Source organism: Magallana gigas, chromosome 1 (genome assembly GCF_963853765.1).
Source record: "Magallana gigas chromosome 1, xbMagGiga1.1, whole genome shotgun sequence".
Classification (NCBI taxonomy): domain Eukaryota; kingdom Metazoa; phylum Mollusca; class Bivalvia; order Ostreida; family Ostreidae; genus Magallana; species Magallana gigas.
Window position 1 is genome coordinate 824,163 of NC_088853.1, and position 27,210 is coordinate 851,372.

General features: G+C 33.8%; 1 protein-coding gene across 4 annotated transcripts in view; it reads left to right on the forward strand.

Moving 5' to 3' along the window:
* Positions 1 to 1,204: 1,204 nt before the first annotated feature.
* LOC117687382 (uncharacterized) overlaps positions 1,205 to 27,210 on the forward strand; it is a 56,941-nt gene continuing 30,935 nt past the window's right edge. For 2 of the 4 annotated variants that reach the window (XM_066076105.1, XM_066076107.1), the window contains exons 1-3: positions 1,205 to 1,322; positions 1,546 to 1,665; positions 7,200 to 7,319. The gene's annotated coding sequence lies outside the window, so the exon portion shown is untranslated. Of the gene's footprint in view, positions 1,323 to 1,545; positions 1,666 to 6,509; positions 6,968 to 7,199; positions 7,320 to 27,210 lie in introns of those variants that run through there. The other 2 variants (XM_066076109.1, XM_066076115.1) reach the window with 2 other exon arrangements.

A 27,210-nucleotide genomic window follows, 5' to 3' on the forward strand; every position in this document is an offset into this window, starting at 1 on the left:
TTTTTGATTAATGTGGGCTATGTATTTTCTGCAGTGTCACTACATTCAAATCCTCCAAGATTCACCAAAGAATAGATTTCAATCTAATATAAAATACTTATTACATACAATTATTTTTCTCTCCATACTTTTCATGGGTACCGCTTTAAATATTTGAGTAGCATTAGGAAATGTCAAAATGTACTTGTGGGTATATTAGTGCATGTTTTCATTGTTATGGCTATCAGTTAGCAAATTGTCAATGCACCGAATTGAAGACAATCGTGCAGTATACTAAAAAAAACTAGTTTTCAAGTTTAGTTATGTGTTGCTTTTGGTTAATATGTGATATATGTAATATGTGTAATTTTAATAATTTAAAAGAGCATGCATAAGATTGTATAATCAAGTATTGATTTATTTAATAAAATAAAATATAAATGGATATATTTAATCATTATTCTTTAGTATCTTTTAAGTCCATGGAAAATGCTGACCACACCTAAGGCCTAACAATCAAATAAACCATTTTTCAAAAGATGATTATTCAAAACGAATAAAAAAAAAGATAAACAAAATTAATATATTGAACCCCTTTTACCAGACAGCTTAATTTTGATTTTAAATTAAAAAATACTTTCATCCTTACACACGCCTATTAACTTACGGTCTGGCATTCTAATTATTTGCGTCATTGTAGGAAAACAGGTGTCGGATTACATCAAAACACCTTGTAGTATGTAGGGCAACCGATCGGGTGTATTAACATTTAAAAAATGATGCGGGTGGGGGGGGGGGTGAGAACTCGACCGTGATTCAGTAAAAATTGCTAATAAACTGCATGAGTTAAGCATGAGTTAAGCTCTTAAATCATACATTGCTGGGTAAACAATGAACAATTTAAACTGAATTTTAAAATATATTGAATGTGGAATATGATGCATTCCAAACTCGGTGTATAGCTGGAGTGAATTTATACACGATTTCTCTGCTGGAACGATATAAGTTTCTTCTAAAAAAAAGTTTTTTTAAATGGAGATGAAGAGAGAGAGAGAGAGAGAGAGAGAGAGAGAGAGAATGTTTTAATATGTGTTTAATATTTTACTTCTTCACATTCATCTTATGTCAAACACATGTAAAAAGATATACAGTACACCAATTCAGGGTGTGACAGAGACTATACAGCAAACCAACCAATCAGGTGACACTTCTATTGTTGGGTGTGGGATGTCAGTCATACAAGGTCTGCATACATTCAGGTACACCTGACTGCAGGTCTTACATTAATTATTACAGACCGGATATTTTAATAATCATACGAAAAAAACGTTTGTCATCATTTGGTAAGATATTGATTTTTATAGGTAACTTTGATTTCATTTAAGAATTTCCTGTTTTAAAAGATTGATGTGAAGTTTTTTTTAAGGTGGTGGTGGGGAGTGGGGGGGGGGAGGGGCTATGACAGTGGGGATAAAAAAAAAGCGTAAGTATATGAGAGAACTTGTCGTTTGTTAACTAATTTTCTTTATGTTCGAGTATTCCAGTTTCTCTTTTTATTCCTTATAGACTAAAGAGTTCTGATTTTAGCGTGCTAAATCGGATGTTAAGGGGAAAAACTACCATCCATAGCTTCCGAGAAGTAGAGCGGAACTAGAGATTTCATTAAACGACACAAGGAATATAGAAGTAAGTCAAGACAAACTATGTATCATGTCAAATTATATAAGGTAGTCGATTAGATGGATCATATCAGATTACATAATGCAGTCTATTAGATGTACATGTCATTGAGTAGGTCACATAGACATGATACAGACACAAGTAACATTAAAGTAAGTCACTCCAAACTATATACCATGTCAAATTATATAATCAATTCATTATTTTTCGAATTCGTTTTGTGCGCGTTTTAAAAAAAGGGGGTGGGGGATGTTATTGAAATTGTGTAAAATGTGGAGTATATTTGTTAATGAACAATTATATGGGGTGATAATGCATCTATGTCACGTGGTATTATCTTATAAACCTGTTTATACTTACTGGAGGTTAAACACGGTAATGACAGATCAGTTACACATATAACGGAAGTATTTGCCTTTTTAAAATAAAAATTAAAATGTTTTAATAAAATTTTGATAAAATAAAACTTCCCACAGATGGTAGTAAGGTCCTTCGACTAAGCAGAGACATACAATTGTTGCTTATGTTTTGTCGAAATATTTTAGGATATCCGTTATCATGCATGCATAAATAAAAAAAAAAATTAACAAAGATGATAATGATTGGGACATTCATCTTTGATACGGAAGTACAATTAAATCTTATTTGAATTTTGCATGTACCTGGAGAGAAGTTAAACTGAAACGTCCCTCATATATATATTTTTTTTTGGGGGGGGGGGGAAGAAATCGAAGTTGCAACTATTTTATGTATTTTGAGCTGAGCAAGGCTTAATATAGAATGTCGTAAACTAAATTACTTTGTTCTGATCTTTGGCGCAAGAGTGTAAAGATGAAATGCAGTAATTGTGGCATAAACTGGAAGTGGACGAGAACAGGAAAAGGGCAATTTCAAACCTGTTGTTATCTTCTTCATTACAATATTGGTAGAATAGATCTAGATCAAAAGGTCAAGTTTATATCTCAGTGTCACTTTTAGGGGGGTTACAACTTCTCCAATAGCTTAGAAAAAAACGTTCACGACAAACATGTTACTGGTTAAATTTGTTTTCACTTTTGAATAACCTTGACCTTTGACCTTGACCTTTTGTCATGCAGAGAAATCATTGATGCCACTGCAAGTTGTTCCATTTGTCTGCAATTGCCTGTTTTCATATTTTGGATTCGACCACGGCGACTCATCACAAGTGTATTCAAAACAATATATTTACATTCCAAATATTTTTTGCATGTAAAGTGTGTGAAAAGATACTGCAGTTATAAACTGTAACACACACAGGGTACTCAAAGGTTAAAATGACTAGTTTTATTATGACGTCACAAACACTGAACGCTGTAAAATGCAACGTCACATTCGAGAATCAAAGTTCACGCTTGTGGCTGTTACAGCGGCTCTTCCATTAATTTGAGCTTACCCATAGGATAAAACAGAAATTTTGACCTAAAAAACACATTTGCAGACAAGGAAAGAAGTTTTAAAAAATGTAAATATAAGCATTAAATCATTCTTTTTTGAAAGATATAGTCTCATAACTGCAGCGGTGTGTGCATATAAATTTTCATAACGCGCTAGCGTGCGTTATTCAATTTGCATGCACACAGCGGTGCAGTTATGAGTAATGAGATTATGAGACTATATCTTTCAAAAAATAATGACCCAATGCTTAAGTATACGTAGATGCGTAGTGAATGATTAACGTTAAGTGACTGGTTGACATGGTAACACCTTTCATAAAGGAAACAGTAATGCTGCCTGGTCAAAGTTTTGTCCTGAGCAGCTAACTAAGATGTTGACGGCGTCCTCGAATTTCAAATAAACAACTGCCTTTAAGGATCCAAATCGATAACAGCCAGTCAGGTACACCTGAGAAGAAGTAAATAAATGAAAAGAGAGAACATGTTAAAAAAGTTTAAAGTATAAGTAAAATAAGGGGTCTTTCGTCACCAACATTGTGAAGGTTAAGAGGAGAAAGAGAAAGAGCGGTAGAGAGAGATACAGACAGACAGAAACATAGACAGAGGCGGAAAGAACGAAATAGCGAAAAAAAGAAGACAGGAAGAGAGAAAGAAAGAAAGAGAGAGAGAGAGGGGGGGGTTGAGTACATGGCTGAAGAGGTAAATAATTTGACTGCAGGTTTTGACTGTGCAGTTAATATGATCAAGGGTAATTAAAAACAAGTACAAAACAACATGTTAATACTTTGTGCCAATCTTCAGAATCCTAAAACCCGGTATTCTTATTTATGTTCCCCTATAATTGTTTCCATAATTCCCTAAATAAATAGTGTAGAAGGGGTGGCCATTTCCATAAAAGAATATTTTTCTATATGTGAAAAATGTCTGATTTAAAAATATGTGCTAGAGACAGGGCTTTCCGACCCCCCCCCCCCCCCCCAGCCCCCAGGGTGTCGATATCTATAGGGTGAAGGAAGAGTTTGTCATTGTCGGCGCCGAAAACGTCCACAGCTCAAAGATCAGGAGTTCTTGGATATACCGTAGATATTTAAATGATGCAGTGATTAAAGTGCATCATATTGACCCAACATGCAAAAATCGGCTCTTTATCCTACATTTAATGCAACAAGCTAATATTTTAAGTTGGTACAAATAACACGGTCACTGACAGATAGCAGAGACCCACTTTTGTTCTCTCTATTTCCATTTTACTTTTAACAGAATTCCTCATCTTTGCAAGAAACAATTTTAGTGTCCATTCTATGTTCTAGGTTGAAACAATGGAATCGCGTTCATATTTATTAAACAAATCCCTTGGCTTTCTATGATGAGAATTATTAAAGGTATATATGCCGTTTGAAATCTATTAAGCAACACATTTTATACACTTTCTGTAAATTATACAGTTTAAGTCAAACGCATTTAAAATTATTGAATATAGATTCTAATGAATTCATTCGGTCGGTAAACGACAATTTTGAAATATTCAAAAGCACATGATGTGACAAGCTAATTTTAGACGTACACAAGATGTCGACGCAGAAACGTGGTTGGTCTGTGGGCAGTGGAATAACGAGTCCAAAGGGAAAAAAAAGAAACAGTTGGACAGAGAACGTTGTAAAATTAGAGTATATATTGAAGAACACCTGAGCGGTGGGAACGTGTTAGAAACGTCATGCTTAAGGTGGAATAACATAGCTGGAAAAAGTAACTCAAATTAACAGGAATTTTTTTTATAATGAAAGATATTATGATAAAAAAATTGTACAGATGTCAAATAAGCGAAAAATTTGAAGTTTGGGGATAAAAAATGAATATAAAAAATAATTATTCCAGTAAGTAACAACAAAAACCCCTGAAGGATTCGAACGCAGGATGTATGGATCACAAGTCCGACACTTTATTCACTCGGCTATGGAGTAGGATACATGTTTTAGTCCATAAAACTTTGACTTGCTATTTTATGATTATATATGTTGTCAAATGCATGAAAAATAATGATTTATTGCAAAAGAGCTCTCATAGATTGTCATCGACACCGATACGCACCCATCCTCATAAAATGCAGATGAAAATATATGATATTTGTTTTCTGTTAACAGCACAAAAACCCCAAACAACTGTAAACAAACCTGTCTTATTACCTTGTCCTGTATGCTGCTCCTCTGAATTATTATTCCCGCGCACATGCGCAAAAGTACCTCAAACGTTAATCGTTTATGGATGCGCATAGGTAAATCGCCGTTATTCATTTGTAACATTTGTTATCGAATTCTTCTTTATGTACTTAGTCATGCTGACAAAATATGGGTTTGGCTTTCAACATCACAAAAATGGCGTTAAAACGCCATATATTTACCTTCATTCATTAATATGATTTATGATTAATGCGGGTTATGTATTTTCTTCAGTGTCACTAGCTTCATATCCAGCATGAATCACCAAAGAATGGATTTTAATCTAAAATAAAATACTTTTTAACTACATTCAATTATTTTTCTCTCCGTTCTTATCATGGGTACTGCTTGAAATATTTAAGTAGCATTAAGAAATGTTATCCTGTACTTGTGGGTGTATTAGTGTGTGATCTCAATGTTATAGCTATCAGTTAGCAAATTGACAATGCACTGTATTGAAGGCAATCCTGCAGTATACTAAAACAACTATTTTTCAAGTCCATGTACTCAGAAATGTGTTGCTTTTGGTTAATTTGTGCAATGAAAAAAAATTCCTAAACATAAGGATCAATATATTCGCCAAACCACAACTATTTTGTTTAAATGGTCAATAATGGGCCGACATCGCTTTTTAATGAATTGATTTGATTTAAAAAGAAAATAAAAAAAAATAAACCGGAGAGGTTGTTTTGGCTGCGGACTTTATAATCTGGAGATTAAAAATTGGTCTCAATGGATGTAATTTAATTTTAGTAATTTATGAGAGCATGCCTAAGATTGTATAATCAAGTCTTGATTTCTTTAATAAAACAATAATTGACATAATAATCATTATTCTTTAATATCTTTTAAATCCATGGAAAATTCTAATCACACTTAACAATCATATAAAGCATCTTTCAAATGATGATTTTCTTTTAAAAACAAATTCATCCAAAAAGATTTTAAATATACTTTATTTAACCTTTTTTAACAGACAGCTTAATTTTGATTTTAAATTCAAAAACCCTTTCATCCTCACACATGCCTATCAGCTTACAGTCTGGCATTCCAATTATTCGCATCATCACAGGAAAACAGGTGTCGTATTACATCAAACCACCTTGTAGTATGTAGGGCAACCAGTCGGCTGTATCAACATTTAAAACATGATGCAGGGGGGGGGGTGAAAACTCGAGCGTGATTCGGTGAAAATTGCTAATAAACTGCATGAGTTTTGTTTTAAATTTAAACATTGCTGGGCAAACAATCAACAATTTAAACTGAATTTTAAAATATATTAGATTGGAATCTGATACATTCCATGATTGATGTACAGCTAGTGTGAATTTATACTTGATATCTCTGCTGGAACGATACTAGCTTCTTCTAGAAAAAAAAAAGTTTATTGAAATAAAAAAGAGAGAGAGAGAGTGTTTCAATATTTGTTTAATACTTTACTTCTTCACATTCATCTTATGTTAAACACATGTAAAAAGATATAAAGTACAACAATTCAGGGACTGACACAGACTATACAGTAAACCAACCAATCAAGTGACACTTCTATTGTTGGGTTCTCGATGTCAGCCCGACAAAGTCTGCACACATTCAGGTACACCTGACTGCAGGTTTCATATGCATTATTACAGGCCAGATATTTTAATAATCTGACAAAAATACATTTGTCATCATTGGGTAAGATATTGATTATTATATGTAACTTTGATTTGATTAAAACATTTCTCGTTTTAAAAAATGTGAACTTTGAATTGAAGTGAAGTCTTGTTTTGGTGGTGGTGGTGGGGGGGGGGGGGCTTTATGACGGTTGGGATATAGAAATAGTGTTAAGTATATGAGAGAACATGTCGCTTGTTTACGAATTTTCTTGATGTTCAAGTATTCCAGTTTCTCTTTTTATTTATTATAGACTACAGAGTTCTGCTTTTCGCGTGCTAAATCGGGTGTTAAGGGAAACAACTACAATCCATAGCTTCCGAGAAGTAGAGCGGAACTACAGATCACATTAAACGACACACGGAATATAAAAGTAAGTCACGACAAACTATGTACAATGTCAAACTATATAAGGTAGTCGATTAGATGTATCATATCGCATTACATAATGCAGTCTATTAGAAGTACATGCCATTGAGTAGGTCACATAGACATGATACAGACACAAGTAACATTAAAGTAAGTCACTCCAAACTATATACCATGTCAAATTATATAAGGCAGTCTGTAAGACGTACATGCCATTGAAAAGACTGGTCTATAAGACGTAAATGCCATTGAATAAACTGCCGTTGAATCAATTCATAATTTCTCGAATCCATTTTCTGGTTGTGATTTCCTTCTTTAAAAAAAGTGGGTAGGGGTGTTGTTGGGTACATGTAGAATACGTGGTATATTTGTTAATGAACAATTATATGAGGTGATTATATGAGGTGATAATGCATGCATGTAATGAGTTATTATCTTATAAAACTGCTTATACTTACTATAGGTTAAACACAGTAATACAAAATCAGTTACAAATATACAGGAAGTATTTGCCTTTTTTTTAAATAAAAGACCAAATATTTGAATATAAAAGTAAGTCAGGACAAACAATGTACCATGTCAAATTATATAAGGTGGTAGCAAGATCCTTCGACAAAGCAGTCCGTCGACATACAACTGTTGTTTATATTTTGTCTAAATATTTCAGGAAATCTATTATGCATAAATTAATAAAAAAAAAAAAATTCACACGGTTGATAATGATTGGGACATTCATCTTTGATACGGAAAGATGTGCCCGGAAGCGAATACAGTTAAATCTTCTTCAACATATACTTCCCTGGTTATTGATCACAATTAAAAGAAAACATAAATTTAATGGAAGCCTTAATTTACAATCAACAAACTGCACACAGTGAAACATTTTAATTATCAGAACTAGAGTTAACGTTATTTAGTCATAGAAACTTTTTTATTGAACTTAACTGTTTGAGGTTCATTTTCTCCCTCATGCTATTAGATTGGTAAAGAAAATCGGAGTTGCAACTATTTTATGCACTGTGAGCTTTAAGGGCTGTTATGCAGAATATCATTTCTTACCGTCTTCTGTACCCCGAATCAACAGATCAACCCGAAACAAACCCGATGGTTATAATACAATAACCCTGTCGATTAAATTTACAATACAATGCATGACACTATTTTACAGAACTTATTTGTTACAAACAATAAAAAAAGGAATGGTCCAAGTAATGCACGATATTATTACTGACTACATACTTTCCTCATTTGTTCAACACACATCAAACCCGATAACGAACCCAAACATTAAAAAATTGAATATAAACAATTAATTTTTATCGAAAATGTGTCAACCCGAAAAATTATTCCCGTGCACATGCGCAAATGTACCTCAAACGTTATTCGTTTACGAATGTGCATAGGTAAATCACCGTTATTTATTTGTAGGATTTTCTATAAAATTCTTTTTTTATGTATCTTGTCATGCTGGCAAAATTTGGGTTTGGTTTTTAACATCGCAAAAATGGCGTTAAAAACGGTATATATGATTTTCTATCACATTCTTTTTTATATGCATAAAACAATTTGGGTTCCGTTTTCAACATCGCAAAAATGGCGTTAAAAACGGCAAACAAACCTTTAAGTGATTGAATGTAATGCATTAAATGCACATATCTACAGGTATAGAGGGCCCTGGTGGTTCTGGTCAGAAACTCTGAACAATTCAAACCTGTCAAATTAGAATGGTAAAGTTACCGAAAATAAACTTTGGAGCCCCCCTCCCCTCCTCGATAACAGCCTCTCTTCCGAATTAAAATCGAGTTCCGTGCATGCATTCGTAAACTGGGAAAACTGTCTAGGAATAACAAGACAAAAATTGTTAATCGCTTAGTTGAAAATCCATATCTTGATGTTAAATGAATTTTGACATATTTTATTTTTAGATTGGTTGGGTCTATTATGTAAACGGCAGTTCAAACATTTTGTATGATAATTACCGGTATGTCATTCAATTTTAATCGTCAAATAATAAGATATAAAGTTAAACTATTGATGTTTATTCCGCAGTAGTTGAATTTCCAGTTTATATTGCACATGGCGGAAAGGGGTATATTTTTTACATGTATTTATCTTGAGATCTACACGTGGAACTAAAATATATGTCAAAATAGTGAAGTTCTGTCGGGAGTTGATTTAATAGATTATCAAATATCTTAAAAATCAACAATATGAAATTTCGAATGGCAAATAGCTTATGAGATGTATTTTAATTATTACGCATATTTTTTGCCTAATGAATATAAATTCTCGGGCTTCGACAAAAAAAACCAGAACTATAGACGGAAAAGCCCATATGAATCATGTTCTGTACAAAGTTGCTTAGGAGAGGATCCACCTGCTTCTAAATACATTTCATTGAATTTATCGATTATATTCAAGTACTGAGTCTTGTCAGTGTGATAATTTGTGTTAATTATGTCCAAACACTGTTTCACTTCCTTTTTGCCCGAGTAACTGCAGATGGGAGTTGATTAAAATCAACTCCCAAAAAATGTGTTAATCCATGAAAATAAAATCATACTGCTTTCTCTTAAACAAATATGTATAGTTAATGCATCTATAGACTTTAGTTTATCATTTTAGAAATAGAATATCAAACTACAAGGGTCATTTAAAAGTCAATTCCTCTAATGTATTGCGATTGTTATGAGCGCTTCATTAAAGGAAACGAGGTACCAACATTTGCCTTATCCCAATTTTACTTGAAAAGAAATTATCGAATTCCATTGTAAAATAGGAATGATATAGGCCCTAATTATAAAAAAGTTTAACCCTTTCGCTGCCAACGTAAATATTTGAATTGCCAAATATTTAACGTCACTGGTTACGAAAGGACTATGTGCGGTATGGTCAAATATCTGCCCCCGATTTCAACCAATTTTAAATAGTATCGTATTAAAACAAAATCTGTACGAATCATTGTATAGAGGATGCCTATAACTTTTATCTTGATTTTAGTCAGCATTGCTTATTTGCTGTTTATCTATGACGTCACCTAAATGACACAATTCCCGCAAATTTTCAAACAAATGAAAATAATCTCATTTTTGCTCTATATTTTGCATTTGGAAGTACAGAGCGCAGGTCTCCTCAAGTGCGATTTTAACATATGTTTTTCTTCAGATAGGTATACACATTATACTAAAAAATCGTACTTGAGCAAGCCTGCACTCATTGTTTCCCAGTCGAAAAACCATCGGAAACACCCATATTTTGCTACAAAACACCAATTTATCAAAATAATGCAATCTTTATGACGTCATTTCTACATTATGACGTCACTGTGGTGTTAAGTCGGCCCTCGGAGGGAATGTTTTCTCTAAAATATTCAACACTATCGAGTTCTTTATCTTACTTAAAATCCCCCCATTGAACCTCCAAGAAGCATTGACCCATTCATATATCCAACTGTGCTGTAATACAAAAGCATCAAGCTCATTTGAGATTCCAATAGTACCATACACAATAGCCTAACCAAACACACCTTTTATTCATGGACGAGTGAATAGGTGCGCATCTTATAGTAAACCATTCCGCTGTACTGAGCAGACTTAAATGTAGATGATGGACTTTTTAACGCAAAGTACATTTAATGTATATAGATCTAGAGGTCTACACTACCGGGAAAGACACGAATACCGTTTGAATGATATTTTAGACTTGCAAGGAGAAAGGACAAATCAGAAATTTGACGAAAATTAACAGACGATGATTTGTTAAAAATTTTATAGGAGTCTTATGAAGTCAAAGTGCGACAATATTAAGGAAAAGGAGTGATATGGTTCAAGGTTCAAAGAGGAAGTCTAGTACTGTTTATGGAAGTGATTTATATGTGATCCCAAATCTATCAAAATTAGGAAAAGGAGATATTTCTGCTGAAATTTCATTTGTGGCTTATCGGATTTACATTTACGGATGACAAGATTTTATAAATTTGGATATATGTTGGAAATACATGTTTTAACATTTTGTCATTTTTATTTGTTTTATGCACTGTTGGATATTTGAATATCCAACTGACGGGCGGTTGGATATTAAAAATATCCAACTGCCCATCAGTTGGATATGTATATATCCAATCACTGTTGATTGAATAGTGAAAATAAACGTTGACAAAATACAATAGGTGACGTCATTGACAAACATGACAGTAAATTGATTATGGAGGCGCTTCAAGAAGTTTTAGATTGTGCATAAGAGGAAGAAAGAAAAGTTTAAATGTTTGATGTTAAAGATATAAAAAAGCGTTTGAACAAATAATGAGCTTTTCGTAACTAATCAGATAAAATGGATATCAATATTTGACAGCTTGTTTTGATGAGCAAACTATAGATCGTTACATTCCACCGTTAGTCAAAGCACTTGTAAAATGGCTCAAATAAATATTGTCATTGCCTGCTAATAGGTTTTCTTCAATTTTTAATACTGAACAACTCGATAAAAAAAGTTATACACATAAAAAATAATGAAAGGATTGACGCAAGCTACAACAGCAATGAGTTGAACTAAATTTTAAAAGAAGAAACAATAAGGATAGCATGATTGTGGTGTTTAGTTTAGCTAACCATTTATACGTATATACGTGTACAGTAAGTACAATGTATATGTACTACCAACACTAAAACACCTTCGCAATGCATGACAATAGATACATAATATGTTTTACGGTGCTACCGTTATGGCGAGCGCAGCAAGAATTACACATACCTTGCATCATTGTCAACTTATAGTTTTATTTAGGTATCAACGAACGTCAAAGAATTTTTGAGAGAGTATTGCTCTACAATAAGTATGCCAAGTGTACTAATTTTAATGGTTATGATACATACAGCGCTACCCCCTTCCCAGAGAGAGAGAGAGAGAGAGAGAGAGAGAGAGAGAGAGAGAGAGAGAGAGAGAGAGAGAGAGAGAGAGAGAGAGAGAGAGAGAGAGTACGGTTCCTGTTTGTAGGTGTGTAATTTCCCACTTTTATATTTAATGGTCCGACTATATGCAATATCTACATAATTTTTTTAACTGTTATTTTTTCATTTTATTCCTTTTTATTTATTTCAAAATGTCCTATTGTTTATTTCCTCCCTACTCATGCATGCACAATTAGCTTAAAAATGGATCGTTATGACAGTAAAGTATGGCTCTTTCTAATATTTACATATATATTTATATACATAAAATCTCTATATTAAAAAAAATTAAAAACAAATCATCCGTCAATGAGGCAGGTATCGCAGTCTATTCTGGAATGGCTAGTACACGCATTACAGATGTTTGATCCACCTCTAAATTTATCGCGGGAAATATAGTGCGAGTGCACTGTGACGTCATCTATGACTTTGTTGGTCTTTGTTTACGTTTCTCGACTCGATACGGAGGTATGGAAGCATATAACAAATCTTTTGAGTCTCGCCATAGCAAATGCGGTACACAAAACGTGTCTTCAAACTTTAAGTCACTGTAAATTACGAGTCAAAAGTCGGCCATTTTTGGCATAGCATCACGGGTGAAAACATTAGAGAGCATTATGGGACGTAGACAAAAAATTTTTTTTGATGAACTGTAGGTTTAGCTCGTTCTTTTTTCCCGCGCACACTGGTTCTAAGAGCTCGCTTCGCTCGCCGGCGCTGCGCTCGCTATAAAATGCATGATAAATCGTACGGAAGCTCGTTTGTGCCACGTAGGAAATTAAAAATATTTCATCTGGCGGCCGCCAGATAGTTATTTGGCGGCCGCATTTTATTATCAGACGGCCGCCACATAATGTTTTGGCGACCGCCACTTATATATCTGGCGGCCGCGACTTAATATCTGGCGGCCGCCACATAATTTATCTAGCGGCCGCCACCTTAATCATTTTGCAAAACGTAAGTGTTAGTGTATTTATATTTGGTTGAGAAGATTGATGTTGACACAGCCGCTGCTAAATTATCAAAACTAAACAACTGTATAAATTTGAAAAAAGGAAGGTTTCTTATAGTAGTAAGGTTTTATTTTTTTCTCGAATATTCGGAAAAGCAGGACATATCAGAACAAAATGAAATTCGTCCACTATCTCTTGAGAATTAAACAAAGTACATTTACGGTCATTTCTAGGTATGTTTTTATATATTCCATTTTAAACGTTTAAGGAATGCGCTGATATTCTATATTTACATAACAGAGACATTTCTTTAGTTCCAAAAACTCAGAGACATTTCTGAGTTTCAAAAGATATTTCTGTAAACAAAAATGTGAAGCTATTTCCTTGTACACTATACATTTTAAAGAATTTTCAAAAACACTATAACAATTTTGTATGAACGCGTCCGTAAGGCGCTGTTCAACTAGTAGAACCAATTATTTAACATTAGTAACTTCTTGTTGTTCTCAAAAATTTCCAAGTCCCAGATAATAAAGTTCATTTCTAACAAGACTTACCCAGTTTTTACATTTTTGCTGTTGTTTTTCATATTTATATAACAATTCCTTATAACAGTTCTGAAGTATACAATTATTTGTTGTCAGCAAGCTACACCAGTATTTCAAAATACGAAGTTTTCTTTGTACATACATAGGATATCTACCAAATTCAAAGTAAACCATACAATTATTGGTAGATTTTCGAAGCGACATAATTCTTTTCAAAAAATCAATATGTATTTTTTCAACTTGTGGGGCTTTATGAAAACCCCAAGTTTAACACCAATAGTTCAGAACAGAACTAAAATATGTATCGAATAAAGAGAGCGTGGTCTCAACATTTAGACTATTTTCTTTAACCCTTTTCAACAGTAAAAACAAATATGTTTTTGCTTGTATTGAGTTTTGAGTAGAGTCAAATTTGCCATTATACTTGAAATTAACACCAAGATAAGTAAATACGTCAACATTTTTGAGCTCTGTGTTATCAAAAAAAAAAAATTTTCAGAGCTTTTAATTTTTCCACCATTTCGAAAAACAACCATTTTTGTTTTGCTAACATTAACCTCTAGCTTCCAACTATCTGTATACGCTTTTTGTGTATCTAACATTTTTTGAAGCCCTTCTACACTTTCTGAGAATAACACAGTATCGTCAGCATACAAAAGTAAAACAGATTCAAATCTTGAAGCTCAATGCTTTGACAACAGTTTGAAAGTAATTCATTTTCTAGATCATTAATAAATAATAAAAACAACATGGGTGAGAGTGTATCACCTTGTATAAGACCTGACTGTAAAGGAAAATATTCGGAAAATTGACCATTAACTTTTACACAGCTTCTGATGTCATTATACATAGATCTAATGATATTAAACAATTTTCCAATAATACCAGCTTTAACCAATTCATGCCATAGTTTATTGTGTTGAATGCTGTCGAACGCCTTTTTAAAGTCAACAAAACAACAGTACAAACGTTTCCTGTCATTCAACGTTTTGCTTATTAATGAGTGTAAGACAAATATAGCATCTTTTGTCCCTGATCCAGGTTTAAACCCAAACTGTGTGTCACTTACTACATTATTTTCCTCACTCCACAACAACAGACGTTTATTCAAGATAGATGTGAATAATTCTGAAATATGACTTAATAAAGTTATCCCCCGATAATTGTATGGGTTATTTACATCACCTTTTTTATGAATAGGGACAATTATTCCTTGTGACCAAACAGTTGGGTAACAACCGGCATTCAAAATGGCATTGAACAGTTTTGTCAAAAGAGGTGAAAATACATTTGAAAAACTTTTGAAAAATTCATTATGTACATTATCAAAACCTGCAGACTTATTTAATTTTGAATCAGCAATTGCTTTGTTTATTTCATCAATTGTACATGGAGAGTCACGTTGTGGAAATATCGGGGGTTCGGTAAATTCGGGTCCGGGGTCTTCATAATCAGTTTGGTTTGTCGCAATATTTTAGAAGTGTTCATAAAAGTCTAATGTCGAGAGCGTTGAATTATTTTTCTTTTTTGCACCTTTAAATACACGGAAGAATGACTTTGGGTTGGATCGGCGGGGTAACTCCAGTTGATTTCCCTCATGTCTTTGGTATATACGTTTAATACGAGTTTCGACGGTTTTGTATTTCTTTTTGGCAGCAGCGAGTTTATCATGGTTTTCCGACGTTCTAGATGTGTTGAATGTTGACAAAAAATTTCTGTATTCCTGATATAGGGCCTTGCATCGATCATCGAACCATGATTTGTCTTCTGAGTTGGTGTTTGACTTGGAATTTTGTTTGGAACCGCGTACGCTGTTTTGGTTATATGTTATTTCCTTTTCACAGAACTCACTGAAAGTGTCTAGTATTGCGCTGGAAAAATTTGTCGCTGAGATGTTGATACCTTCTGGAGATTCGTCTATATCTTCAACAGAAGCGATAATATTTGGTGAACTATGGTCTAGTCGTTTTTTATTTCGCCAATAGCATCCGGGTTCCATAATACTTTTGTAGTTTTTTCCACAGGTGTTTGAAGTATATTATGCTGTTTATTTTTGTATTCTTTCGTTTTTACTGTGAGATAAATGGGCGCATGGTCGGAATATAAATTAAAGTCACCAACACGAAAGTTACAAGTTTCACTTCGTAAAAAAGCATTTTCAATTAGTACATCTATACTACTATATTAAAATAATAGACTCGAATTTTTCGCCTTTAATACCGATAAATCGGAAGAGTACTGTCTTTTGTTTTATATATTTTAAACATATGGTACTTTAATATTACCAATTTGTTTTAATTTTTTCTCAATCAAGCTTCGCTTATTAAAAATCAACGAAAATTGCTTTAAAAATTCCGGAAATCATCTGGATTTTTTTTAATTTTACAATATTGCGCATGCGCATTGCATTAACGCTAAAAAACGGGAGCCGTTTTAGTTTACGTTCCCACAATATCACATTTGCATGGATGAACTCAGAAACAATACTACAAATACGTGTAAATTGTTATTGGAAATCTGCTTTATATATTCTGGTAAAAAATAAAAAACGTTGGTGAAAAAGAATTGAATTCTTCAATAATTTGAATAAAATGATTAGGTGAAAGGTATTTACAGTCTCAAAATAGTTTGTTATTAAAAAAAATCGTTTTGGATCGATTCTGCAATTTCCTACTACATTACGGTTATATGGGAGGCATTTTAACTGTGGTGAAGGCCTGTTCTGAGACACAGTTTGATTATTTTAATTAAGCAGAGGGTAGTGAAATAAATAGCATTATTACAGGCTTAACGCTTGGTTCTGTTAAGGTCAACAATACGGTGTGTCGATGTATCTATTTTATAAATGTTAGATATCATATGCAATGTTAACCCGTGCACGCACGGGTCAAAGTCTATTTATCTATAAGACTGGTGCCTCTCGAGTTACAGAAGGTCACTTTTCCTGTTTTATCATCACTAGACCGACCATTCAAGATTCTCAACTGCGTTGACTTACATAAAGAGATTAGGGCACGTCCATGGGCGTTGATAGTATTCTTATCTTCTGTTCTGCGTTTTGTAATTTCTTCATCCGGGATATAACTTAGGACACTTAGTATATGACTATGTAAAGTTTTATCAATAATATCAGATTCAATGAAATATGCTACAATTCCACACCTGCTATTCAAGTCAACCATAATAAGTACATTTCCGCGAAAGATATATTTCGCAACACTGTCTTCTAGAATATCAAAAATCTCTATATTGTAAGCAGAGTGGAAGACGCTTCCCTCGGGTGGTGTGTATGTGAAGGCAATATAGAGGTCCTTACCAGTGTCAAATAATCGTTTGTCAAGCTTTAGCCTAATAATGCTATCGAATAGAACCTCGGATACAGTGATAAATGACTTTAGCCACGTTTTGCTAGCAAGTAATAACCCACCCCCTTTACATTTACTTCTCTGTATTGGCGGGAAAACGTCAAACTCACACAGTTCAAAATCATTATCGCTAGCCAGATTTCACACAAGAATATCAAATCATTGCCCTTTAAAAGAGTTTGAAAGTGTTCGTCCTGTAATTCTTTATCAAGAGATCTCTGGACGTTCCAGCTACATATCTTCAAAGGATGTTCAAATGAACCCCTTCCGCTGTCCTATTTTGTATCATCGGGTACCTTGACCTCTTTTCCGTCTATAATATAGAGTCTATTTACTACTAAGCTTGCGTGTTGGTTGTTTTTCTTAGCTTCTTGGTAGACAGGGTAAAGCCTCTTTCTCGCTTCGATTACCTCTGTGGGGAATTGCTCACGAACAAAATAGTTGGTGCCTTTCAGGTTCTTTGAATGGGATCGGACTGTTTCTCTTTCTTTATGAAAACTGAACTTGGCCACAATTTTCCTATGTTTTTTCTTGTCAATAGGTCCAGCCCTGTGAACCCTTTCAAAACTGATATTTTTGGCAAACTGACTATCTAGTCTCATGTCATGTTCGATGAATTCATATAGGATTTGCTCTGTTTCTTCTGGTTTTTCATTCGGTTTCTCGGAAATATTGAAAAATATCAAATTGTCTCTTATAGTTCTGGTCTGTATATCAAGCAAATCGTCTTTTGTTTTGGCTAGATCTGCTTTGATATTGCTTGTTGTGTTTTCAATAACGGATGTGTTTGTTTTGCATTTGGCAACTTCCTATGTTAGATATTAACTGTTTGCTCCATATGAGCGAATCTAGTTTCAAGATTGCCAAGTTTATTAAGAATTTCATCTAAGCAGTTTAACTTTGAAAATGTGTTGTGGATATCCACTAGAATGTTCTGAACAGTGGGCACAGGGGCTTGAAACTGGGGGAATCCTGACGGTACACCAACATGAGGGTGTTGCTGGAGATTAGGGCTATGGATTGGGGCTCCTCCCGGTAACTGTGTGTTCGTCATTTGGTTGGGTGTTTGCATGGTGCATCATAGCTAATTCGGGTCTAGCATTTAGAATTTCATTTGAACCGGCTATCATTTCGCCAGTGGAGCCAAGCGTGACATTTTGACTAGTACTCTGTGTATGTGTGTTATGCTGGTCATGCAATTCTTGCGTTCTTTTGGGTGATAATTCACTTTCTGTTCCTGTAGAACTTCTATCAGACCGTCTACGTTTGCCAATTTCAATTTCGTTTTTGTTTGTGTTTCTACTCTTAGCCTTTGTAACATGTGCCATATACAATCAGGTGCGAATACCTTTGTTTATTTCAGGTAATGCGACTATTTACGGTCTATGACACGTATATATAGTCATGTAGATAAACGCTTTGCTATAAAACTACTAAATATCAAGACACGAGAAGTCACAATACTAGTACATACACTTCCCAATGTCTGTTTGTGCTATTTTTGCTCCTCATAAAACGTCTCTATGTGTAACTACCTGGATTCTCGATTAGAGCTCAGCGAACACGTCCGCCATTCACCACGTCACAACCCCCCCCCCCCCTAAAAAAAAAAAGATTACATTCACGATTTTTTTCATTATAAGAATGGAATGAAAATGCTAGCTATTCTTGTTATGCCCCTGATTTTGTTATTTTACATATAACTTGTAGTCATATTTTAAAATCTCGTAGGAAAGTATCAAATTAAGTAATTCCAGTGTTTCTGATGTTTGGGTTTTTTTAGCCAATGTGTTCTCACGCATGAATTTGGTATGCTGACCATCAGTCGTGTCATTCATATAAAGTCTCTTAACTGACCATTCGTTTTTTACCCCGAGAGACTGTGGCCGATCACGATCTTTTTATTGTATTGCCTTCTATGTGATTTGGAATAAGAGTTTAACAACACAGTCAGTTAACTAGTTTCATTTGCATGGCCATGAATGCTTCACACTTATCCTAGTTTATCCTTATAAAGTCATCGGAGAGTAGGATCCGCTCTCGTGATAATATTGCCTGTACTAGCTGTCGTGGTAAAAAAAAAACTGACTTTAATCTGCGTTGATAAATTATTATACCAAAATTAAAACATATATATGTTATTTTTTTGTAGTTGGTATGTAAAAAATTAAGTCATCATCAACGTGCATGCTACACACATAAAGTCTGGGTGTGGATCCGTTAGTTAGAGATCTAGTTAATTAAAGTCTATTGAGACAATTACATTTTTCAAGTCACTGAATCACCGTGTCCTGTTATAATATTTAATATTTTTTCAGCAACTGACAAGAGCAATCTTTAATATAATTTTTAATCTTTTTTTTACATGGCACCAACGGGCTTCCGTAAAATAGTTACATAGAATATTAATTACATGAAAAATGAAAAAACTTTCCGGAATGAAGTAGAAACTTTTAGCAAGGGAGATAATAGCGTCAGATGGTATTGACTAGGACGTTTCTCATGCGCTGGATGAGCTTTCTACATAGAACATGAATCCTACCGCTGGATTCAGTTCCTCCCAGATGTCTGATGAATTGTGTTTAATTGCCAATTTATTAGAGATCAGATACAAATGTACAGATTTATGAAACAATTCTTTGAAGGGGATTATTGCACCTGCCGCGCCGATTGAAAAGAAAAACAAAAAGATTTAATAGGTCACATATATATTTCATATTTCTTCCCCTTCCCAACTTCGTTTTCTTTCTAAAGGTTGAATAACACATCGTCACAAAATGGCTGACTTCTGATCGAAACGAAATTTCATTATATTAAAAGGATTTTAATCGACAGCAACATCTACATTACTTCATAGCCGGGTGGTTAAGGTGTTTGGCTTATGATCCGTACATCCCGAGTTCGAATCCATTGGGGACGTTTGCTGTTACTTACTGAATTGAATTTCTAATTATTCTTCTTTTTTTTATCCCCAAACTGCAAATTTTCGTTTATTTGACATATGTACGGTTAATTTATCATAAAATCTTTCATAATCAAATAATTTACTGTTAGTTCGAGTGACTTTTTCCAGGTGTGTTATTCCACTTTAGACAAAGAATGTATTTTTAACGTTAAAAATGTTGTTCTAACCCAGTTTATGATGTCTAAGTATAACGTCGCTAGCTGTTGAATTTAATTCAGTCGTTATTTAAATTTCAGTTCTTTTAGCATCAACATACCGATCAAAAGTAAAGTTAACCGACAATTTTTGCACACAGTTCAGGTTGCATTTTCATAGTTACATAAAGGAGAACCTTGGAATGTTTTCCCTGCAAATTTCAGCACTTTCAGTCTTTCAGTAGGTGCTCTTTATTGCCAAATTCACTCTCACGCAAAGAACGACGACAATGAAAATTAGAATAACTAGATTCGATCTCGTTGCGAGCAACGAGTGGGTCTTCCGTCCGTTATTTGAGTAAATAAGACAAGTTTTAGGATGAAATTGTTAATTGACATAAAAAAATATGGAAATAAAATTGGGCACTCGGGGCTTGATCCCGGGTTGCTTGAGTACTTTTGCATGATTTAACGACTGAGCTTCTCGGACTCTTTGCTTCTAGCAGCAATTATCCTTTGAATTTCATTGATTTCACAAACACATTCGAAATAAACCCTCCCCCCTTTTTTATGTGTGCCCTTAGACTTTGACCTTGGTCGTTTGATCTTGACCTCTTAGAACTGATGTGTTATAAGTATCATAGGCGTCGGAACCGGGGGGGGGGCTAGGGGGGGGGGCTTAGCCCCCCCCCCACTTTTTTTGCAAATTTATACTTAACCATTAGAAACATAGTATGATAGAGGGTTCAGCCCCCCCCACTTTTTCTCGCAGGAAAGATTATTGTATCTAAATTGACCTTGAAAGATTGAAAAGTTGGATTCAGAAGCATACTAGCCCCCCCCCCCTACGGATTAGGAATTTCATGATTTTGGGGGGGAAAAAATTGGTTAGTAATATCTTTTTTTTGGTAAAGTATAGGTATACTCCCCCCCCCCCCCCCCGGATTAAGATTTCCATGATTTTGGGAATTACTTTTTTCTCAATATTTCTGAGGATTAGTCTAGCCCCCCCACTTTCAATTTGCTTCCGACGCCAGTGAGTATCTGCAAGATATATATCAGATTCATTTATATGTACAATTAGCTCTTTCGATCCCCTTTCTCCCTATTTTTAGGTTTGACCTTGACCTTTGACCTCTAAGAACTGGTGTATTATAAGAATATGCAAAATATATATCAAATTCAGTTATATGTACAATTAGCACCCCCCCCCCAATTTATCCTTTCTTTTGTACAAAAATTGATTTCTAATATGAAAATGACCCTCGATATTTGGACAGGAAATTGTATATTTCTGTTTATAATAATACCTAACAAATAGTTAAAACGTTTGTCAAAACTTTTCAAAAGTTTGAAACCTTGCCTGCTTTTTTACCCCAGACCGCGTTTTAGACTAGGCCTCCGAATAAAAATTGTAGCTCCAGTAAAACTCTGTAGAACTAGGCGAAAATTCATGGGATTGTTCCTCACACTTGAATCTAAGTGTTTTCCAAATATAAAACGAAAGGAACCATATTGAAGAAAGTAATCCATCTCCAGCAGCATCACGCTATCATTCAGAGAAACGAAATTTCAACGCTTCGATATTTCTATCTAATAAATTCATTCTCAAATTTCACTGAAAATTTGTGTTTATATTTTTATCAGCAGTCTGTGACGATATTTGTTGAAGATCCAGGTAAGGTAACTCTTCCTTCCCAGACCCCGATTTTTATGTAGTTTGTCGCAACAAGAGTTTGACCTGGGCTGTTGATATCTTAGTCAATGCTATCCGGCACCATTGTTTACAAGCAGCACTGATTTTTATTAACAAATTTACTCTTTAATTATTATAATTAAACCATTTTGAAAGGTGGAAAGGTCTCTATAATTGTTCCGTTAACAATTAGTCTATTAGTTATATATTTTACATCTATTATGTATTATTCCTTTTATTTCTTACAGAAAGTTATAGTTAATTCATAGCTCTATAGAAACAACCAGGCTGATATGTACACGACCCGTTATCAATTGCGGTTGAAATTGTTAGATGTGAAATTGACACGCCCTGTTTATCCATTGGTCGAAACCTACAGCGACCTTACACAGTTAAAAGGTCTCTTTAATGATTTATACGGAATATGATGGAACATGATGCTAGGAGATGAAATTTACATAACCAGCTTACGCTTATTGTGTATTTTTTAAATGTCGTCATATATATTTTCTCTTTGTATAATTCACAGGGATATTATCGTTTTATGTGCCAGGCATTTTAAGAAAGATAAGAAATAATGTCTAACGCTTACAGTCATTTGAGGTTTAGTTTATTTGGTCAAAAACACGAAACCATTGTAACGAGAGAGAGAGAGAGAGAGAGAGAGAGAGAGAGAGAGAGAGAGAGAGAGAGAGAGAGAGAGAGAAAGAGAGAGAGAGAGAGAGAGAGAAAGAGTCTGTATGTATAGAGAAATTAGTGATCAAGTGGTTCAGTAATTTGATAATTATTGTCTGAACAAGATAGTTGGCTCGCTTCGCGTTGTACAATGCGCGGGTAGTAAAAGGGAACATTGTAGCGTCAAAAGATAAGGGCCCTTTTCTCATGACGGCAGTCATATGTCGTATCCTCTATACTCCCAAGCTAAAACATAATTGATGAAAATGCTATATGGGATGTAATAAGCAACAATGAGCAAGAATTTTTAAGAAAAAGGGTTGTTCGCCATGCACGTGCGTAATCCTGATTTAAAAATAGATAAGCGATATTTGTACGGCGGAAAGGGGGGGGGGGGGTCATCGCAACAAGTTGTTACATATGTATATCACGGTACAATATAAGTAATAATTGGAGGTGGATTATCATCATTACCAAAGAATCATCAGTTTTGATTTTAAAAATATATATTCATAAAGCTGAATTATGTACTGGAGGAACTACTGTAAATTCCTTATTTTACGCGAGTACTTAATTCTGCGATTCCACTGTTCCGTATCAAATCGCGAGAATATATAATCGCGATTACCAATGTTCTGCAGTAATTTACTGTAGTTCAAAACTGTCTGAAAAATAAAAGCGAGATTTTAAAATCCGCGGGTTGCCTCTTGCGATTTTACGCCGAAATTAATTCCACGCGTTTAAATAGGAATCTACAGTAAATCGCTGTGAATTGAATTGAACATATTTTATTGAATAAATCAAAAGGATAAGACACAAGTTCTAAAACTTAGATAGTCCTCTCCTAGTAATGAAATTTTATAAATATTGCCATACATTGAATATATTGAAATATTGAGTACACATAAATATACATGAATAAACAATCTACTGCATATATAATATCACCTTATAAATTTAAACATTTTTTGAAAAACGACCACATTCACTCAAAAAAATTTGTACTGTCTTGAAAATTTCAGTGTTTTGTATATATGTCAACGAATCATCCCCCCATAATAATAAATGTGCATCTATAATGTGTACGTAACTTAATGTCAATAGCTTGTTCATTAGAGAATTCCGAGCTCTTGTATACTTTTTACAGACAAAAAACAAATGGTATGCATCTTCTGATAAGCCACACGAACAGTTTGGACTGGCTATTAAGTTACAGCGGAATAAGTCAGAATTTAAAATACAGTTGTGTCTCAAACGTGTATGTGTTATGTTTAAAAATCTTTTTCCAAATGAAAGATGTTTCTGGGGCTTTACCGTATCATTGTATAAACATTTTTTGAATATTTTAATAGAGGTTGCCTCCCTTGTATTAAGACTTAAGGCATTCCATCTTCTGACAGTGTCAGGAATAAATGATTTATTAAATAGTTCTAATCTAAATTTTGGAACAGAATAATCAAGAGAGTTTCTAGTTGTGTACCTTGAAACACTGCCTCTTGTATATGGTACAATGTTTTGTATGTAAGTAGGTACTAAGTTATTGTGCATTTTGTACATAGTTATTAATTTAGCTCTATTTCTTCTGTGTTCCAAAGGTTCCCAACCTGTTTCAAAATAAATTGAATTTCTTGAAGCAAAACTTGTGAGCCCAGTTACTATTCTTCCGGCATTTAATTGAACCTTTTCCATTTTTTCTATGTCCATCTGTGTGCAACCAGCCCAAACTTCGGCAGCATATTCCAATTGTGGTCTAATAAAAGATACATACATTTGTGACAGAATATCCCTTGAAACAGAAAATTTTAGCTTTTTAAGTAACCCCAGTTTTTTGTAAGCTTTTTTAACAATGTTATCAATATGTTCTGACCAACTTAAGTTTAAAGATAACTGTATACCAAGATGTTTGTGTTCAGTAACATATTCCAACTGACAATTTTCAAAAAATAAATTAGGAAAATGATGTACATTTTTCAAATGGAAAAATACAGCTTTGGTTTTCTGTGGATTGAATTTCAACAACCATTTTTTTGACCATTCATCTAATATTCTGAGGTCATGATTAAGATTTTGTTCAATAACATTAATATTATCTGAGCATTGTTGTAAAGAGTTGTCATCAGCATATAATCTACATACAGATATCATATTTTCAGCTACATCATTTACATACAATAAAAATAATAATGGCCCAAGTACTGAGCCCTGAGGAACACCAGCTTTAATGGCCTACGGAAGATAAAATATTTCTATACATAACTTTTTGTGTTCTGTTGCTTAAATAACTCTCAAACCAATCCAGCATGTTTCCACTAATTCCATACATATTTAATTTGTAAATTAGACCTTTGTGCCATACTCGATCAAACGCTTTTGAAAGATCACAAAACACCATACAACAAAATTTGCCTTCATCAATACTTTTAACAATCGAGTGGTATATTTCTAATAGTTGATACATTGTAGAATGACCTGGTAAAAAACCTGCTTGATATTTGTAAAAGAGATTCTGCGAATGTAAATGATTGTATACATGTTTGAAAATAATTCTTTCAAAAATTTTGCTTATACAAGACAAAAGAGAAACTGGCCTATAGTTTGAAGTGATAGAAGGGTCATCCTTCTTAAATAATGGAAGAACATGTGCTAATTTCCAACATTCTGGAAAAATTTTGAGTGATAATGATTTGTTAAATAATATGCAGAGTGGTTTTGAGATGGTATCTTTACATGATTTTAACATTTTGTGACTGATGCAATCAGGACCAATTGCCTTGTTAACTGGAATGATAGATATGATATCTGTAATCTCTTGCTCTTGTATTCTTATTTCTGAAAAAGAGTTATTAAATCTACACCCTCCTATAGTTGGAAGGTCATGATTGCTGTCATCTAAGAAAGTGATAGATGTAAAGTAATTGTTAAGTAATTCAATCTTATCAGTGTCTGAAAATGCATAACCCTCCTTGCCATTGTCCATGGTATACCTTATAGGTGGGATGTCATGTGTTAGTTTAGTGTGGAAACAATCTTTCAATAATTTCCAGTATAATTTTTGATTGTTTAAGCTAGCATCCTTGAGATGAGAGTCTATATTGTCATAGTAGTTTGCAATTGCATGTTTCTTCATGTTATTAACCTTGTTCCTTATTCTCCGAAAAATAACCCAATCAGATTCTCTTCTTGTTTTTTGTGCCTTTTTTCTTAACCTATTACGAACTCGCAAGGTTTTTCTAAGAAGAGCATCCATCCATGGTTTATCATTCGGCCTTATAGTTACAGTTTTTTCAGGTATGCAGTGATGAATAAAAGAAAGGAGTTTGTTAGTAAAATTTGTTGTGGCCTTATCTATGTTATCTGTGTCATCAATGATTCTACACCAATCACATTCAAGTATGAGTTTGTTTAAAAGTTCCATATCTGCATGCTTGTAATCCCAAATTTTGCGTTTATATGCAATGTTTGTATTTGTTTTCTGATGAATATAGATATAAGTTGCCCGATGATCACTGAGAGCATTACATACACTTAAAGTACCAGAATCATGTACACATATATTTTCACTAATTATAATGGGATCTATGAGGGTATTTGTGTTGTGTGTACTTCTTGTGGGTTCATGTATAATATTTGTCAGTCTGTAGTTGTTCATTATTGTATGTATCTCATGTGAGTTATTTACCTTTAAAAAATCAATATTTAGATCACCAAGTATTACAATATTATTAGAAATATCAGTAGCCTTTTCAAAAGACCAAGACAATTTTTGCCAAAAAGCACTACTAGAGTGTGGTGGACGATAAATACAGCATACTAGAAGAATCCCTTTCGCTTGTGGTATTTCTATCCAAATAATTTCAGTATCAGAAGGTTCTAAATCTTCTCTACGGTTCGCCTTTAAAAAGTTTGAAACAAAAATCATTATTCCACCACCATAGCAGTTGCGATCTTTTCTAAACATATTATTAAAACCCTCAATGAACAGATTTTCATTTAAAACATTTGAGTCTAAATGAGTTTCTGTAAAACATAAAATATCAAAATCATGCACTAAATACATTAGAGAGTCAATCTTGTTCCTAATGCTTCGAATATTAAGATGTAATATATCAAGGGATTTTTCAACAGAAGGACCTGGGTTTGTCTCGATGTCACCAGACAGTAGAAGAATAAAAAACATGAACAGCTGTGCAAAAAAATTAATTCTAAGAGACCAAGAAGACAATATTTTGCATTGTTGTTTAAAGATATTACATATAAACAGCAGAAAGTTTAACATGTTGACAGATTTGGAAAATCTGAGAACAGACTTCGAGAGTATATTATGACATTGAGTATAAAAAAAACCCACAGCGGCACGGTATTGTTCAAGAGAGTTACCCATTGTCTAATATGTAAGTTAAGTAGAGTCCATAGCTTAATTTACATCTGTACCGCCAGCGTAGAGGGTATGAAGATTTTACAAGTATTTGGCAATATACAAAGTGTGTCAATTCAAAGGAGCAAAAAAACAAACAAACATAAGTTACACTAGACAAAGTGCATAAAAAATATAAAGAAAAGTGCATTAACTCCCACAATATACATGGTGGAACTGGGAGATAAATTGTAGAAAT